The sequence below is a fragment of the Castanea sativa genome, chromosome 1, assembly GCF_040712315.1.
Source record: "Castanea sativa cultivar Marrone di Chiusa Pesio chromosome 1, ASM4071231v1".
Taxonomy (NCBI): Eukaryota; Viridiplantae; Streptophyta; class Magnoliopsida; order Fagales; family Fagaceae; genus Castanea; species Castanea sativa.
Window position 1 is genome coordinate 5350225 of NC_134013.1, and position 18188 is coordinate 5368412.

Here is an 18188-nt window from a genome sequence, read left to right on the forward strand (position 1 = left end):
CTGCATCATTTTGCAATGCACTGTTTTCAAGGATGGAGAAGACCCCTGAAAAGTTTATGATGCATTTAACACAACTCGGTATTGTCTTGTCAAGTTCATGTCAGATGAAACACAAGCATGCTAAATACTCTTCACATGAATACTGTTCAGCTGAATAGTCATGGCAAGACACCGCAACTACGCCGTAATAAGAGAATCTCACCGTGACATTGGGAACATTTGAACAAAAAATTCGTGTAGTGGTTTTCCAGCCTGTATTGACATGACAAGCCTGAATATATTAAATTTTATTATTGAATACACAGTGGAATGAGGTTATAAATGTACCACAATTCTTTTCTTATTCCTACACCACTAACTTTGTAGGTTGAGTAAGCTATGAGTCGCAACGCCTCAACATCATCTCGTACACGTAGAAACAAGTTTCAATCTACTTCAACAAATGAATTATCACAAGTTCCAGCAGATCAACAACTATAAACATACACAGACCACTATGGAGGGAAATGGGTTGGAAAGAAGAGAGATTTCGTAAATATGCCAATATACACGTACGAGAGTCTTGGAAGCGTTGGCCACATCATGGTCGGCAAACCTACAAAACTAAGTACAGATACCACCGCAATGGAGTTCACCGTAGCAGAACCACCATGGTCAACCCTATACGAGAAGAGGTGTGAGTTGGAGGTGTATTGTCGATGGCACGGGTTACGAGTTCCTAAGGCACGCTCAGCTGAGTTACCTAGAGATGAGCCTGCCTACATACTTGCTCGCCTTGAACAAGAGAACAATCAAATGCAAAGGCGGTTAGACCGTTTTCATGCAGTCCAAAAAGCTAGGAAGCATCTAAAAGGGAAGGCGCAAGAGCGAGCCATGAAGTCTATTAATGAAATTACTGCGTTAGATGATGAAAGTGACATTTCGTACTTCTCGCATTCAAGCAATGATGACTTCCAAAAATTTCTACCTACGAACATTCAACGTTGTTGTTGATGTCTACACGTTTTGTGCAATACAAAATGTTGTTGATCATGAGGGCAAATGATCCTATTGTACGTGCACCTTTTGCAAATCTAAAGATGAATTGTTCATTACTTTTGGCTAAGTTTATAGGAAATCACTTGCTCATTTTTTCCCTGTTGTTCGTTGTTGGTATGTTATGAAAAGATGTACTTGTATTAGTGTTTGCAAGAATTATAAGTGCTTGGTGAAAATTATGGTCTAAACTCAATATTCCGTGAGTAAAACTCGCTTTTCTAACGTAATACTGAATGTCATTATTTAAATTCTTTGGCAAATTCTTTGAAATCAATTCGTCCATCTCCATTGTCATCAAAGACTCTGATCATCCTTTGGCATTCCACTTCCAAAGGTTCCATGAGCCCCACTGAACAGATCTAACATTTGAAACAACTAAACCACCGAGCTTTTTTTCTCAAATCAAATAATTTCCTACACGTCACGCCTTAACTCTGTGCTTTTGTTTCTTTTTTTTCTTTTTCTTTTTCTTGTAAATTTTAAATAAGATACAAATTTTAACCTTAGTTGAAAATCCACCGAAATTATTGATTAATTATCAATTTATCTCAATTTTGTCTTCCGCAAGATTGTGATTATTAACCACAAATTGGCAATGCACCAAATGATAAAGTGGAAAAAACATCTCCAAAAGAAAAACCATTGCAGGCCAGTTAAGGCAATTTATACTATATAAGGAGTTTACAAATTATAAAAGTAAAAAATAAAATCTTTGTAACTAGTCTCTATAACCCAAACACCCCGCAGATAACTCATTGATGTCATCATGGAAATTTAACCAAATGTGAGATTATCAACCAAGAGCTTTGTGGCTCAATGAATATGCTCGGTCTCTTTTACGAGGAGAACCTAGATTTGAATCCCCCTTTCCCTCACTTGTTTTAAGCAAACTAAAAAAAAAGTGAGATCAGCAATTGAACAAAATTTCAAACCACAAACCATATAAAATCTAGAAGGGCAAGCACCTGCTTCTCCCTTCTTGTTGAAGTTATGTGATGAGAGGAAACACTAGTTGGAAAATTATTTTGTGATGTCAAGTATTCTAAAATCTGACTCAGGACACTTTTTGAGACATTAGCTCTTTCACATGCAACATAACATGCTATAAACTCAAACATATGGCCTATGTCTTTCTTAGAAGGCCATTCTGTGAGCTTAGGCTGCTCCATCTACTTGGATGTCTGTTGCAACTTCTCCACTGGTAGGCCTGTAAAATTTCAATGCAAAACCATTCCATCAAACAGCATAAAGCGAGAAGATTTTGTTAAAAAAATGAAATCCATGTTCTCTTAATGTTTATTTCAAACCCTATGACACAATGAATTAAATGGAAAAAGGATTCATATGTTTCAACAACTAGACCCTTAGGGCTCCTATTCAACCCTGGGTTGCACTTGCACCAAGCCAGAACTACATTTAAGTCATGAACTTGCAGCTGAACTTATGCCAAGCAATAACAGTCCCATGATAATTGAAGAATATTGTGGCCAGTGTTTTGAGACAAATTTGTCGTTATTATCCTTGTTGTAAAACATGTATCAATTTAACTATCAAACAAGGAAAATGTAATCACTCCAGGTATCATATAGATTTTTCCACAGTAGTCAATATATCAAAAATAATAGTAACATAGACAGGATACTTGTTCACACGGAACATCTCAACATGCAAATTTAATAAGATAGCCCACCTTGTGCTTAAGAAAATCTGCACAAATAGTGAGAAGATAATTGCAATCAATCCACTAGCAGAATGGCACAATATCAATTGTGAATGTAAAACCAACCCCCCCCCCCCCCCCCCCCCCCCCTGGGTTAAAAAAAAAAAAAGTTCCCAAACAAAAACAGCCATACAATAAATTCATCTTGTATCTACATGTAAAGAAACAAAGGGAACCACACTCGCACACCTGTAAATCATCTAACTCCTCCCTCATTGAATCAGTGTCTTGCCACTGAATGCTGACTTGTGTGAATGTCCTGAATATTCAGAGATAAATTGAATGCTGACTTGTGTGAATATTCAATTAAAAAAATTTAAGAAATAAACTGCTAATAATTGTGGAGAAATTTTATCAAAAGGGTTAATAAATCAATAGCAAATCTTGTTTTCTTTCTGATAAGTAACATAATTTTATTCAAAAGATGAACTACTTCAAATACACAAATGTGCCCTAAGTGATTACAATCTAAGATTCTAAAGATCTAAAAATTCTAGAAAGGAGGATGCAAGGATACTACACAAAATAGTCATTCAGTCATACCTTCCTTCAACTAAATTACTTTAGAACGGATTTGGGGGTCCAATCCCATCAAAAGTTCAATTCCTCCTCTCATTCTCCAAAATACACATAATGGTAGCGCTTTCCATATCTTGGAACTCTTGTGTTCCAGCAACCATTGTAGTCTTCGGCATAAACAAAGCTACCTAGAATGAAGCAAACACAACTAACCAAATATTCGGCCACTTAACAGTGAAGTAAAAGGTGTTTCATTGACTCAATCTTGTCATTTTATGAATTTTTATTTTTCAGTTTTGTTTTATTTTCTTGTTAACCCCACAGGCTTGTAAAGAAGTAGCATAATGGCCTTTTTGAGTGCTTGCCAAAAATCCAAACTTTGAAATTTGGGGAGAATTTCTTGTAAGTATATTTAGAAATTTTGAACTGAATAATTGGGGCATCAAATTCTATTACAAGGACTAAGCCTGGACTACAATAATGTTTCATTGACACTAAGGCCGATCTTACTTAAGCTATATCTTGTATTCCTAAGCACAAAAAATTTCAAATTCAGTATTATCCTAAGCATAAATTTATTAAAATAAATAAATAAATAAATAATAATAATAATAATAATAATATTATTATTATTATTATAATAAGGAATACGTTAGGTGTTCCAAATATTTTCTAAAAATTCAGCTGGAGGTTAACAGAATGTCTATGCAAAAATGCTAAAAGGAACAAGAATGAGAATAATGTCTACAGTTGGTCTTTAATAGCTTTAAGTTCAGTTTCATTCTTCAAAGTACAATTGCAAGATCCTGTTGGCTTTTCTATATATATGTGTGTGTGTGTGCTGCTTGGCATTCCTAATCCTATATTACTGGAGTCCACAACTTTCAACCAGCAAAGTCAACTATGAAGTGCTAGCCAGAGTGTGGAATCTTTCTTTAGTTTTATGCTAAGGAAACTCTAGGTGTGACTACTTTAGGCTTCCTCTTGTTCTTCTTTTCTTTCTTTTCTTTTGATTGGTACATCACATGCACAGACACCCAATGAGTCTTGAAACCAGGATAGACTTTCTCTTGCTATCCTTATTCATTTTTTATTTTTTAGATACAAAAGCACACCCAGACCATGAAAGGAAAGGGAGTTTCAGCACCCGTCAACCAGCATGCATCCCCAATCAAGGAAGAAAGAAATCCCATCATTTCTTCAGCACTGTTGTTTTACTAAATAGAAACCTACTTCCTTGTATCTGAAAATGAAAATTCCAGTGCGTTTTCTCATTGTCTATCCTGCCTAAGATTTCTGCTTTGAACATCTTCTGACCCAATGAAAAGAGCATTCCCAATTAATATGATCAAAAGAACAAACAGAAGAAATAGTATGTAAACCCATTTCAAGGAGCCTAGGAGATATAACCAAGATATAGCAAAATAATACAGACCAAAGATGATTTCCATACCTCTTATACCAAGAGAAATCATTAGGTATGCTTGCTTTGGCGTTTTTGAGATGATCAAGTTGCACCAAGACATCAAGTAACTTCAACATGGACCTAAAATAGAGAAAGATGTCTTAAGGGGATAGCTACTAGCCATCATCACTTGAAATGAGGTAGTATCAAAAACAGAAAAACGAGGAATCAGTTCCAAACCAAAAATAAATATATAAATAAATAAAACAGACCAGAGATGAGTGATTGTCGGACCATTTATGCGGCGCTCAGGCCTAGAAAAGCGTTGCATATCAGCAGCTAACTGCATCACAAAACACCTATAATCGGAACTGGAAGTTTGAATCAAGCTTAAAAACAGAAAACAAAAGAGTAAACAAATAGCTCATACTTTTGATGCAGCCGATGCTTGCCATCGTTGAATTTCACGCAAACGACTCATCTCCAAGTCCAAAACTTGATACGTTTCCAGATACAAGTCAGCTTGACTTTGCTTCATAGAATCAGGAAGCTGCCAATATAGATTTTTATTTATAAATTATCATAATCCCACAAGCCAATGTTGATGGAAGAGGATAAATTTAATTTTTATTCTATATTAATGAGTGGGATCCAACACACAGATTTATTTGGTCTAAATAGAAGGTATAGAGTAAAGACAGATACAAAATCAATACCACCCGCAATGCAAATATGATAAATTACTAACAATCCTAAAAGCCTAAGCTGATAGTTATCATTCAATGCATATTCCAACCATACAGCAGTCCTCGGGCCATGATAAAGTATATAAGTGACTGAAAATATACAAACTAGGAACTTCATTCATTTTGAAATACCAGATTTTTGTGAAAATGTAAAAGAACTTCAAGTTCAAACAGACGGGAAGGTTCTTTCAGGTTAAGCCGCACGCACATTTATATATATATATATATAAGCATAAAGGAGTAGTTTTAGATAAATGATTGCAGGCACAGTTCTCCATATAATGCTAATTAGCAACAATGACCATGCATACACTTGATGTCCAGAAAAGAAAAGGAAAAAAAAAAAGCATTACAAACTAAACCCAAAACTGACCTGAGGAAGCGCTTTGACACAACTGCGATATGTATAAAGCACAGATGCCATATCCTTCCCCTCTTGGATAAGGACATTCTGCACGTCTTACAGAGTCACTATCCCATAAAATGACAATAGTAGAAAAATTCTAAAGAAGAATGAATCAAATTGTAATTATAGACTTCAACTTGCATTTACATCTGACATTTAAACATCCCAATTTTCTGAAAAGAAGGTAAATTCTTGGACAATAACTTCTATGCTTTCAAAAGACAAAGCAAATTGAGAAAACAAGAAGTGCATACCAGCTGATTGAGAGCTTTTGTGTCCTCTGATAAAGATAGGCGGTATGCAGAAACGTCACTGTACTCTACAAAAGGAAGCATTTTTTAATTACAGTTCAAACCATACTATGCCCCCAGAAACACACAAGCACATGTTTGTGCGGGAACCTGCCTCTGTGTGTGTGTGTGTGTGTGTTCTAACCATGCTATGTCCCTAGACACATACATTGCTCAAAGAAGAACAATAAGCTGTGAAAGAGGATCTTACAAAATCAAAAATAAAATAAAAATAGAATAAATTCCTGGAGAAAACCCATTTTGAGCTCTCCGAACAATTATCCTTGCATTCAAACATGCACTTATTCCTTTCCAACCAAATGCTCCTCATCACAAACAGGAACACTGCCCTCCAAGCAATAGTATTCTGTCCCTACCACAACTCCTCACTGAGAACTCTAAAAGCCTCACAGACATGCCCTTCAGAACTACTTCCCAAGTCCAAAAAATATTCTCCAATCCTCTGCTTCCAAAATCATAAAAGGCATAGCACTGCTCATATGTTCCACATAGAAAACAAGAACCTCTACTCAAAATCCTATCTTAAGTAGAAAGCATTTTTGCACTGAATAAAATCTTGTTTTGGCCCTGGGGAACCAAAAAAGTTCCTGCCAGGAGGGCCCTTTTTGTACTGTTAGACGTCAAAGAAAACCCACCCCCAAACAGCAACTCAAAAAGAATAATATAGCAGAAGAGCCTCCTTTATATAATCAAATAATGTCCAAAAGTATTTTATATAAACAATTCAAAGGAATTTTTTACAAAACCTTTTGAGCAAGAACTACGCTTCTTAAGAATAACATAGCATGCACATCAACTATAAGAATGTGATGAAGGGTGAGGTCATGGGTTCAAATAACTTATTAGGTGCATGTATAATTTACAAATAAATAGTGCACATTCCTAATAAACCGATTTGCCTAACTTTATAGAACAAAGAAGGCAACAGGAAAATCAATAGTCTCGTGGAGGCAATGAGAAAGGCATATTGCAGGAGGTACGTGAGTTGCTTATCAAAAAATAGTAAGCACTGAATTTAAATGTACAAAATTTAGCATGTTGTCTTCCATTAATCCTAATTCCAGATGCAACAAAGAAAGAACATAATTCAATGGAAACAGTGTCAACACTCTAGAATACAGCACTTCAAACAGGAAAAGAATGGTTACAGATGCAGCCATACAAAGATATATAACCAAGATAGCAAAGACAACAGCAAAGCCTTACCAAGAAGAAAGATATAAAAATGAGGGTGAATAAAGTCTCACTGATATAAGCTTTGTCTTTCCCAAGTTCCTATTTTCACATAAAGATTAAATATAAGAAAAGAATTCTACAATAAGAAGTACATTACACAAACCGGGAGAAAAAAGAGAACAAATTTATACAGACTGGAAGAAGAAGAAACCCAATATCCTGAAGTAATGGCCCTGGCCGATGTAGATAATGAACTCCTCGAGCAGCCAGACCATGTATGTACTGTAAAAAGAAGTATACGTCACTTATTAGGCATATATAAAAGAACAAAACAGCATAACAATTCAAACAAGAAGAACCACACAAAAACAAAGCTTTGAGGAAGGGTGGAGAAATCAAGGACTTGGGTTTTCTCGTACATACATTCAACTTAGTTGCTATAAAGAAGTTTATTAAAAAAAAAATAGTTGCTATAAAGAGTACCATATTCAAACACACTAACAAATAACCAATGCCATACTTCTAGTAAAAATTGTAAACTTAAAGCTGTAAAAATATGAAGCATCAAACACACACACACAACAAATAAGAGCCCCAACAGGAAAAAAGATCACATTAGACATTACCTCTGTAACAAACCTCTTTTTCAAGGTTCACCAATTTTGCGTTTTTTAACTCTCGTGTAATGTTTGGGCGGGGGAGGAGGCTGCGGGGCATCATCCTTAGGCTCATCATCGTGCTGCAAAGACATTAGATGCATACAGTCAATATTTGGTGTAATGATAAGATAAAATGAACTGCAAAATAGGCCTATACATCGTAATTAATGGTATCGTACCATAGAGCTGCCTTTGTGTCCTATTTTGTGTCCACCTGTCCCACAAGTGGGAGCTCTTCTAGCACGTTGCGGTCGACCTCGTGGGGGTGAGGGCTGATGAAGGGGATGCTCGTCCGGTACATCAGCATCCGCCGAAGAGTGTCAATCCCAACCGCAGTCCTAGAGGGTCGATGAGGATGAGGTAGGTGGGTAATGATGCTCTGTGTACAGGCTAGGAGTGGGGATCATTGTCATGGGTTCAGTACGGGGTGGGTCTATGGGCAAAGTGGGTGCAGTAGAGCTAGTGGATGGGTTTGAGGGTGTCTCGGGGTGCATAGGAGGGGTCAACTGAGAATGAATACCGAGATCGAAACTGGGCTGTGAAGGTGGGGTGGGTGAAGGGACCTCGGGCTGAGGAGATGCATCTACCATGGGTGGAGGGACCTCAGGCTGGAGAGATGCGTGCGGGATGGGTGCAGGTATCTCAGGACTACTTACAACCCGAGCGGTTGTTGCACACCGACCACGGCCCCTAGCTGCACTTGTCCTTCGGCTTGCTGTAGCAGGCCGACCATGGCCCCTAGTTGCGCTTGTGCTTGGGCTTGCGGTAGCAGGCCCACCACGGCCCCTAGCTGCAGTAGCACGGGTCGGTGTACGTACAGGTGCTGCGCTTGTGCTTGGGATTGCAATATCTGCTGATTTAGTCTCATGCCCATTGTTTGCCTCTCCATTTGGTGCAGGACCACCACCAAGCCAGCCAGATCATTTAGGACGCGTCGGACATGGTTGTGGGCTCGGCTGCCTACAGGAAGCATCTCCAACAGCGCTAAATGGCTTTCAATCTGAAACCGAGAAAGAACCAGTACAATTAAATTTGAGACATTTACGTATCAATTGTAGAATGGATAATATAGTACAGTACTTATTAATCTACCCAAATACTCAACTAAGATATATCTAATTAGAACACATTACCGCTATATCTAATTTTGCGCTGTTGCGGTCGACATACTTTCGAGTGACTGGACGGTACCAGCGGTAATAGTCATGATCGTGAGGCATCTCACCAGTCTGAGGAGGTGCATGGCAAAGTCGTTGTTGTCTCACATCCCATGTAAGGATATACGGTCCATGCTCCTCCCTCCAATTCTTCTCCACCTTCCCACGCAAGTCTATTCTATGCAGTCTTTCATCGTACACAACATGGTCGGGCCGCTCTTGCGCCAACCCAAACTGACGAAGGACACGATCTGGGTGGTGTATCTCTACTATGCAAAAACACACAAGTGGCGCCCTTGCCGTCCACGTATCCCTCCCTGCAACGCAAAAGTCAGGAAGGTGGCCAAAGTCTGCCTCGTATGGCTGCCACACAATCTACAATAGAAACAAAAAACAATTATCATAACATCAAGTTTATTAAAACAAAAATTAACATAACCAAACAGAATTTTTGTTTGCCATACTTGGTCCGGCTGAATTCTAACTAATTGCTCGCGATAGTGGATCAAGGCCATGCCGGATGGCCTACTCTTCGAGCTTGGCACCCGCACCCACCTACAGTTAGAAGCGAATAACATAAGATAAGATAATACCCATGTTATAGTTACTAAGAAGAGTACATTGCACACACAATATTAGAAAAATACTTACTTAAATGCAAGTGGAGCATATGGCCATGGGCCATAATCACATCCAGGTGGGGGCTCTATCCTCGGGCACAAGAATGGCAACCTTGCCCATGCCCAATACTGGACCAATGTGCACGCCCCACCAATCTGCGATGCCCCTTTCTCGCTTGCCCGACACAACTCTCTGTACAACCAGGCTAAGCAACCACTACCCCAATTATACTATGGCGGATCACGAAGGTCACGCGGGAACGCCAAGAACATCAAATGCACCCTATCTCCCGACTTGTCCATGAAAAGCTTATCCCCTAGCAGCGCTAAAATATAGCACCGAGCATACTGGTGTATCTGCATCTCCGTTGCGTCATGAGGCAATGGCACTGCAATGGCGTGAACAAGGCGGCTGATGAGAATTCTTTGCCCCACCAAAGTTTTGTTGTCATTCGCCGGAGTAAAACCAAGCAACTCCATGCACAGATCTCGCCAATCCCCATCCACCACAGCAGTCGGCCCAACCAAGACCTCACCGTCTATAGGAAGTCCGAAAATGACCTCCACATCTTGTAGGGTGATTGACATCTCACCATGTGGAAGATGGAACGTATACGTCTCTGGCCGCCATCGCTCAACTAGGGCCGAAATTAGGCAATGATCTATCTCTCTGGAAGGGGCCCTAAACAATCCTTCCAGCCTTAGCAACTTGATAATGTCAATCACCCGATTATCTTCCATCTGAATGCTTGCCATCTCCTTAGTGTGACCACGGCACGTAAGTGGGCCCGGGTCCTGCAAAATCCATAAAAATTATAGCGGTTATTACAACTACAAATTGTGTTTTGAAAGAACTTGCTAACTAAAAGTCAAAGACAACGTAAAAATTAAAGCGATTGTTAGAACTAGATATTTCACCTCGCCATTCCAAATGTCCTCTGATCGATGATATCGTTGTCGCGTCAACAATGACTCGTCAAGTGGACCAGGGTGCAAGACCTGTGGCTCGTCATCAATCCGAGGCTCCATACTGCAAACATTCAGATACTCAACTGTGAGATCATTAATAGTGTGGGGGCAAAGGAATGCTATTCTACATGCAAGGAAATGTGACTAAACATGAGATAGATATCCATTCAAAATAAGACTATATATTGCAACATCTCAAAATGGAATACAGAAAAAACTAGTTGGGACAAAGGGAGGAATGATTTAAATGGGAATGCTAAAACAAGAGTTTTTGGATACTTATAATTGAAATGTGTTTTGATGTTATGATGCCCTTGAAACTCAAACTCTGTTTTATGACACCAATGCACCCATCTGTATACCGGAAAACCAAGCTCAACATGATGAACTGAATAGATTAAGGTGATTGTCAAATTGTTAAGGTAAAGTTTAAATCCAAAGAGATTTGTTTAATCTTCTGAAGACAAGAAGCAGACAAGCCTAACGTATGTTGTCTGTTAAACTTAAAGAGTAGTTAGAATTATCTTGCCTAGTATACTAAGAAATTTTCATAATATGGGAGACTCAAAAATACCAAAGATTCACCACTATAGTTTCCATTTCAGTTTGAAAATTCTAATTTGAATAGGATTTTTGCTGATATAATTAAAGCCTTTGTAGTTGATTTTGACATGATGGGTTGCAAAAAAGAATGGAAAATCAGTTAAATTTTTTTGGGTAACAGAAATGTTATTAATTAAAAATTTACTAAGAATTCATGGTGAAAAAAATTATGTATAGTAGCTATATACCCCAAAACTAACACCAAGTTGATCGAAAATACAATGCATGTAGTATTTTTCTTATCAATATGAGACCACTCTAAAAAATTTCATTGAAAATTTAATATCATTATTATCTGTTCATAACCTTTTATTAAGAGTTTTATAACCTTTAAAATAGCACTACTAGGCTGTAAATATTTTGTTTCCATAAAAAAAAAAGCTTCTGTTCCAAAGTAAAAAGATACAACAACTTAATTTTTCATGTAACCTTCTTTTCCCTAAACAAATCACTATCAACACCTGACAATTTTGGACATGGTTGACTAGTCCCTACATTTTTCCTTTCATTATATATATATATATATATATATATATATATATATATATATAAAAGATAATATGGACTAGACAGGAAAGGAGCTCCCAAAGAATTAAAAGCAAGATAAAGGATCTAAAATATCTAGAAAAACATCTGTTTGTGTTGCCAGAAACAGATGTCTGATGAGACGACAATCTCAAAATTGAAGTTTCAGCCCTTTTGAGAAAACTTCACCTCTCAAATTGCACCTCCTATCCTTGTAAGAGTAAGAGGATGAGGTGATGAGTTTAAGACTCACTACGTGTGTATGTGTATGTGTAAATTACTAAAAAAAAATAAAATCCACCCTCAAAAGTTCTCATGTTTTTCAAACCATATTGTCCATATAAGACAAAAATGCAAGCAGACATGGTATTAGAGCCTGGTTTGAAAAATAGATCTTTAGTTTGAATCCTAGGAAACCCCATTTCGTTATTTCTTATGTTCTTCATGTGCAATGCTCACATTTGGTTATTCAGCATGCTTGCACATAAGGGAGGGAGGGTGTCAGTATGAGGTTGAAAGACAGTTACCCACTTCCGATCAGCTTAAGCATTTGAAAGTCATGGTTTACTACAACTACCATTGATTGACACATGGCTTATGTTGACATGAATCTGGGAATCACACCTAAGAAGTGATGGTCACTAGTTCGAAACTCCCCTTCCCCTTCCTTATGGGTTAGAATTCACCATAAAAAAACATTTCTTTGTGCCCGTAGTGAAACTGTAAATGGTTTGTATTACTTTATAATCGTGGCTTATTTTGCAGGTGACAATGGACATTGCAACTCATTTTTTTAATCCAGATTCATGTGATATTCATCTAAATCATGGGGACCTTCTGGATGCAATTTGGTCTTGGACAGGAGTAAAGGCAGAGCATAGACAGAAAGTAGCAGAGGTATGTCATTAACATACTTGTAACTTAGCATCATCGAGTATGAGAAGTATGACCTGACAATTGATTCTGTTTCTGAATGAAGCTTCTTTCTATGATGGGTTCTCTGCGTCCTCAATCCTCTGAACGGAAATCAAAATGGGTGGTCATAAGGCGTCAGCTTTTGCAGGTTTTTGGAAAATGATTTAGGGAAAAAAAAGCTATACATCTGACTACTCCACACTTAATAGTATCTAGCTAAGGGAAGCTCAACAACAGGGGCATAACAGGAAAAACGCATTCTCTTGCTAAAATAGATAACAAAGCGAAGGGAAAAATCCAATGGAAAATTAATATAAAGCCAAGATGGTTTTTGAAATAGTAATAAATTAAGAGACCAATCCAGCAGAACTAAAAAGAAGGTTCTGTAGTTTATTCTCTTGTTGTATCTATCTGCAGAACTAAAAATAAAGATAAAAATAAGTAAATAACAGCATATTAAACTAAGAGGATCAAGCAGCAGTTGCCAGACACATAGTCAGAACAAATACACTTCAAAGCTATACAGTGACTTCTTGGATGAAAAATAGCCACGCACGTCCTAAATGATAATGAATAAAAATAACCACAAAACCAGGAAATCCCAGACAAACATCTGATTAAAAATAAATAAATAAATCCCCTAATGTGTCCAAAAAAGAACAAAGAAAAAACCAATGTATAGAGGAGACATAAACAAAACCACAATCAGAGTCATTTACAGAGCTAATTAGCAAAAAATTAAAATAAAATCTGAACATAATAGATAATTTATATCCATCAAACACCCAACTTCGTCCACATAGCAGAGCTTAAACATATTGCCAATAAAAATACGAAAACCAATCTCATATAAATCCAACCAAAACCCAGAAAAAAATCAGCCAAATAAAACACAAATTAACCATCAATTCTCCATATGATCAAACAAAACCACCAACATTAGACAGGAAATCAACCTTCACCAATTAAAATAAGAGAAACCCAGATCACATTTCTTCACAATTGAACACCCAAAACAAAAAAGGAACAAAATTTCAACAAAAAACCGAAAAACCCACCTGGCAATTGAGCGTAGTTGGGTCACGCCGAGGGGTTGAGGGTGACTGCTTTGGGTGTTTGAGGGAGAGTGTTTGAATTTTTAGTGAGAGTGTTTCAAAGAGAGCGTTTGAGAGATTGAGAGAGTGTGAGTGTTTGAGTGAGGTTGAGAGAGTGTGATTGTTTCAGGGGGGGGGGGGGGTTTGAAAATGGGCGTGTAGATTTCGAGTCTTATAAACTCGATTTCTACGTGGCTACACGTGGAAAATTTGTCCACGTCAAGGTAGTGCCGACCACTGAAAATCGAGTTTTAAAAGCTCGATTTTTACTTGGATCTCGAGTTTATAAAACTCGAGATGCTAGTTTCCTACATTCTTTTGAACAGTGACAACTAACGAAAATGTTAGATGTCTAACGGTAAATGGCAACAAAATCCGAGTTGAGAGTGAGTCTGAGGGAGTTGTGTTTTGTCTTCAGAGGCTTGCACGGTTGGAGAATAAAAGAATAGAAAAAAACAAACAAACAAACAAACAAACAAATATTATTTTAAACGGATGGAGAATAAAAAATGAATATTTTTTTTTTTTTAGCTCTCTGTGACCAACCATATATAGCTATGCACTATAACAATGAAGGTAAAAATTTTAACTTTACCATCACTATTGCAACAATTTTTTTATGTGTAGTGGTGCCAAAAATAGCTTTTTAGCTATTTGGCACCACTATTGCTAGTGCTTCTAATAACTTATATGTAAATGATTGAAAATCTAAAAATTGAATTGCATGTTATTTATCTTTTTAATACACATTTAAAATTTTATGTCAATCAAATATTATTTACTTATGATCTATAAGCTTATATTTTATGCATAATTTTAAACTACAAAAACTTACAATTTAAAAAATTTATTAATGACATAACTATTGATTTTTAAGTTTCTAAAATTTTTGCAAGCATAGAGGATATAAAATGAAGATGTAATCTACTAGTAGATTTGTCAAATTGAGTAAGGACAGCCTTAGACTACAACCCAATTTGTAACTAAATTTTGTCCTTAAATAAAATCTGTATAGCTCATTATGCATTTTTAGTGCTTATACTTCTAATTTTTAATATCTATTTTCTTTATATTTTTTAACTCCAAACTATAGATTTTAATTCAAATATATTAAATTTTTATACTTTTCAACTCAAAAAATAAGAAAAGAAAATGAATTTTTGAGCTAAACTTGAAAAGGCAACCTATAAAAAAAATCAATTTAAGACCCTGTTAATTAGTCTAAAATTGATGGAAGGGGACTGAAATTGACTGAGTGAACCAAAGTAGTCCTAATTTGACCGAATGGGACTAAACTAGACTTAATTAAACCGAATAAAAATTGTTTAATTTTTATAAAAAATAAATTATCTTCAAAAAATTTTAAAAAATAAATTATAAATTATATTAGAATACAAAATAATTATTTATTTTTTATGAATAATAATTATTTATTTTTACGCATTATGTGAGTATCATGTGAGTATATATAGCATAACTCTATTGGCTAGAATCCTTGAATCCCACTATTTGCTTTGGATAGTGGTCCAAAAACAAACAATGGGCCCAACGTGCAACATGACTTTGGATCATCAAATGCAAAATGATATCACGTTTAGGGAATATACACTCAGCTATCTCACAACACAAGACGTGGGACTCATACACTGTTAGGTCTCACTTGTTGTGAGAAGCTGGGTGTAGCCATTGAAGGAGAAAATGGCCCATTAGCCATAACTGTTGAAGAATATAGTTAGTAGGCACTTGTTTGGAAGTATATGTTATACTAACATCTCGACTCTTAGAGAGTCGATTTTAAGCCTATAAATCGTCTCTTAGATAGTCGATTTTTGTGGGTTGATCAGATCTGATGTGGCGCCTTTCCACGTGGCGGCCACCTGGAAATCGACTCTTAGAGAGTCGATTTATATGCGAAGAATTAAATACTATTATATGCTGCCAGTTGGATGAACGGGAAGTCCAAGTAGATATCGAGTCTCATAGACTCGGTTTTCAAAAAGGGAAATCGAGTCTCAAAGACTCGATTTTCAATGGTTGGTCCCCTTTCTTCCACGTGGTTAGGGCAGCTTCTTTTTATCATAACATACCTATTTTCTGGGTTCTGCCGTTTGCCACACCTAAAAACCCAGCAGCTCTCTCTTCCTCTCTCACTCTCTCTCTCTCACTCTCATAGAAAACTTCAAATCAAACTCACCCTCCATTTACACATTCTCATGTCAAGTAAGGTTTTTATACACTCTCTCTAGTTGTTAGTTTTTTTTTTTTTTTTTTTGAATAGTTGATAGTTACATATATGTAATGTTAGGGTTTTTTTATGGGTAGTTGTTAGTTACATATATGTAATGTTAGGTTTTTTATGGGTATGTATCATTAGTTTTTTTGTTTGGTTTGTAATTTTTCTTTATATTTTTTATAGAATGATTTGAATATTTGTGCATTTAGTTTTTTTTTTTAATTTGAGTATGATTAATGAATTTTTTTTTGGTTTAGAAACAAATGGTAATGATTGAGTATATATGTTAATGTGGGGTTCGTATATGCATATGATGTAACAAGTTAGTGTATATATGCTAGGCTTTTTTTATTTTTTTTTTATAAGAAGTAAAAAATATTTAAGATATATATTTGTATTGTTAGGCTTTTATCATGGCTATTTTTGTTGTTGTTTGGTTTAATATTTGTTATTATTTTTTTGTTAGAATGATTTGAAATTTTGTAGTGGGGGTAAGTGTTGTCTTTAGTTTTTTTATTTGTTTGAGTATGAAATGATAATGATTGAGTGTGTTTGTATGTGATCTGGAGTGAGTATATGCAAATGTGGGGTGTGTTGGATGTAAGAAGTTGTAATTTTCCTACTTTGAGTACATAAAAATGTTTTGTAATTGTGTTAAAATATGTCACTAACATATTACCCTTGACTTTAATAGGTTCACAATCTCTGAAGAATATTGACATAAATGTATACTACGGTGGTCCCCTTTTCAATCCTGAACAGATTGACGGATTCGCATTTCAAGGGCCGAGTATCGAATGCTATTACATGATGATTCGTCGTAAGTTGAAGACATTGAATGATTTGAAGATGAAAATAATGAAAGAACTGAGTTTGAGCCCTACTTGTTATGACATAAATATTATTTATCGTTACCCACAAGAAGTCCTTCATGAGCGGATAAATTACAAGTACATGGCGATCAAAGAAGATGAACATGTAAAGGTCATGTTTAATAGAATCCATAAAATGCCCCAAGTAAATGCTGCTGAGTTGTACGTAAGTTCCGAGCCGCTCGCAGAAGTTGATGTCGAGGAGTTGCAGCAACAAACAACTACATCTTTGCAATTAGACGATGGATGCACTACAATGGGAGGTTACACATTCCTATCTCAAGATTATGCTGCCAATACTAGTGAAACACTTCAACCTCAAGAGACATATTTAGGGGTGGAGGACGAAGATCATTTTGCGAATAATGATGAAAATCTTGATGATATGGATGAGTACGAAGAGAGGATTGAGCGAGGTGACTTTGAGATGGATGTGGATGACCATGAACTTGCTTCCAATTTTGAAGAGGAAAATATGGAGTGCCATGATGAAGGTGATGCGGACGATGATATTGGTGTCCAGCATGTTACAAATACGACCACTGCCTACACACCTCCTGCCGAGTCATTCTCCGCAAATACTTGGGAAAATATGGTTAATCCTTCACGTCTTCAGATACCATTTGTTTTTACTTGGGAAGATGGGATGCATTTTAATAAAGGGTTGACTTTTGCAAATAAAGAGGCGGTGAAGCGTGCATTGATAATATACGCAGCAAAGGATAATAGAAATTTTATAATCCGGGGGTCGACCAAAACTAAATTGTGTGCCGCGTGCATTGACACCAACTGCAAGTGGTACGTTGGGGCATTCATGAAGGCTCAATTAAATGGTCTGTGGATGGTCACGTCTTATGTGGGTCCACACAGTTGTATACCCTTTAGCCTGCAAAGAGACGGTAAAATGATGGATTCTAATTTTGTTGCATCAGAAATTGTGGGAAAATTGCGACAAAATCACACTGCTCGTATTGATGAGCTCCGGAGCCACATAGATACTAAGTATAATCATAAGCTCTCTTACTATAAGGTATGGGATGCAAAACAAAAGGCAATTGCTAAGATATTTGGAGATTGGGAGGAGTCTTACCAAAAGTTACGAAAGTTGTTGTTGGCATACTTGGATCAGGATTCGGGTACCCAGTACAACTATTGGACCATACCTAGCCCCATAGATGGTACTACGTTACTGCGCTATGTATTTTGGGCATTCGCTCCAT

General features: G+C 36.7%; 4 long non-coding RNA genes across 4 annotated transcripts; 1 reads left to right on the forward strand and 3 right to left on the reverse strand.

Moving 5' to 3' along the window:
• Nucleotides 1–2713: 2713 nt before the first annotated feature.
• Nucleotides 2714–4973, reverse strand: LOC142640568 (uncharacterized). Its single transcript, XR_012845203.1, has 4 exons — nucleotides 4955–4973; nucleotides 4731–4823; nucleotides 2948–3017; nucleotides 2714–2745 (listed from the first exon to the last, which is right to left on the reverse strand). It is a non-coding gene; the product is annotated as an uncharacterized LOC142640568 (long non-coding RNA).
• A 2-nt stretch (nucleotides 4974–4975) lies between these two features.
• Nucleotides 4976–6154, reverse strand: LOC142640573 (uncharacterized). The gene is made up of 4 exons (XR_012845204.1): nucleotides 6089–6154; nucleotides 5802–5879; nucleotides 5113–5232; nucleotides 4976–5025 (listed from the first exon to the last, which is right to left on the reverse strand). It is a non-coding gene; the product is annotated as an uncharacterized LOC142640573 (long non-coding RNA).
• A 3326-nt stretch (nucleotides 6155–9480) lies between these two features.
• Nucleotides 9481–9951, reverse strand: LOC142608986 (uncharacterized). The gene is made up of 3 exons (XR_012839560.1): nucleotides 9789–9951; nucleotides 9602–9692; nucleotides 9481–9512 (listed from the first exon to the last, which is right to left on the reverse strand). It is a non-coding gene; the product is annotated as an uncharacterized LOC142608986 (long non-coding RNA).
• A 2423-nt stretch (nucleotides 9952–12374) lies between these two features.
• On the forward strand, nucleotides 12375–12918 carry LOC142607795 (uncharacterized). Its single transcript, XR_012839374.1, has 3 exons — nucleotides 12375–12528; nucleotides 12620–12751; nucleotides 12834–12918. It is a non-coding gene; the product is annotated as an uncharacterized LOC142607795 (long non-coding RNA).
• The last annotated feature ends 5270 nt before the right edge of the window (nucleotides 12919–18188 follow it).